This window comes from Onychomys torridus, chromosome 4, assembly GCF_903995425.1.
Source record: "Onychomys torridus chromosome 4, mOncTor1.1, whole genome shotgun sequence".
Classification (NCBI taxonomy): Eukaryota; Metazoa; Chordata; class Mammalia; order Rodentia; family Cricetidae; genus Onychomys; species Onychomys torridus.
The window spans coordinates 125961199-125962837 of NC_050446.1; positions in this window are offsets into that span (position 1 = coordinate 125961199).

The window sequence follows — 1639 nt, forward strand, 5'->3', positions numbered from 1 at the left end:
CAATGACTGGTGTTTTGCAGCTGTGTTGATGGACACGTTGATGATGCTTTGGTCAGCTTCTGGAGACCGCAGGGCGATTTCCTGCCCAGCCTGTGAGCACAGGTGTCAACACCCAGGCTCCTGAGGCCATAGCATGTTCCTCAAAGAGCTCCTAAGACCGTGGGTCCCAAGAAGCCAAAGGATACACATTAAGCATCACAGGAGGACCTGGGATTGGTAGGTGCCCTGTGCAGAGGCTGCAGGCATGGCCACTGTCATAGGTTAACTGACTGGCTGCTGGGAGACTTCACATAAAATTTTGCTTCCACACAACGTTCTGGTGTTCACTGAGCCCACATCCCAAACTTGAAGACTTTCACATGTGTGCACAGTGTTCCTCTCAATGCCAGCTGCCTGCAGCAGCCACAAGGCTGGCTCCAGCTTGAGGATCTCTGTCTCCCGAGCCTTGCAACTGGTGGGCATCAAGGGACCCATGTGTGCCCCACAGCCCAGAGCCAGGTCCTGTGGACTCCTGGTAGTGTCACACTTCTCAAGAGACCATGATGCTTCTGTGAGCCCTGCTTAGTGGGGGGACCCCCGAGGACAAGGTGGTCATCCACCTGGGTTCTGGTAGAGCCTTCTGGAGGGCCACCTGTTGGCGCAAGCCCAGCCTTTCCCCATGGCCAGCTTCAGACACCCGAACTGGCCAAGAGTCAGAAGGGAATTTCTGCTCCTGCTGCACAGGCCCATGTTTGCACTCACAGCAGGTCTACAGGAAGCTCAACTCCTGGGACAAGGCAGTTAATATGTCCCTACTCCTTGCATGGTGACAGCTGTGGATAAGCTGCCAATTTTCAGATCAAAATTCTTGTTTGCAACCTCGCAGCTATGACAACATACCAGTATTTTTACTTTTGGCTATGAAAGTCCAGCCAACACAGGCTCTCCCCAAGGAGAGGATCCCAAAGTTACTTAAGCCCACTGAGGCACGTTGAGTTCACCAATGGATATAGCTGGGGCCTTGAACTCCTGATCCTCCTGCCTCCACCCCTAAATACGATGATTACAGGTGTGCACAACCGTGCCCAGCTAATTTTTTTTTTTTTCTCTCTCAAGGTCAAAGTCCTGACCTTGCTGCCTCCACCTCCCAAATAAAAACCTTCAAAAACCAGTCATTTGGCTGGTACTGGAGTACACACCTTCAATCCTCTCACTTGAGAGGCAGAGACAGACAGATCTGAGAGTTTGAGGCCAGCCTGATCTATAAAGCAAGTTCCAGTACAGCCAGGACTACCTTGTCTTAAAAACAAACAAAACCCTCACATCTTTTGAGACAGGACAACAAACCGGTGCACAGGCTAGTCCAGGCTACTACTTGCTTCTGACCACTCTCAAATGAAGGGCAAACCTCACCCACAGATGCCCCTGATGGGTACCAGCAGGCTAACACCACTGTGCCTGGCTTTGATCTCACCAAGTGTCGAGGGATCTGTCCCTTTGCTTTACTTCACAGTGATGAAGAGCTGGACTTGGTTGTAACACCCTGAGTGTTCTTGCAGAAGCGTCACGCCTGCTTCAGACGTCATGCAGTTCCCAGAGCATCTAAAAAGCATTTGACCCTCTTGCTGAATAAGCCTGGCGGAAAAAGGGCACAGCCTGC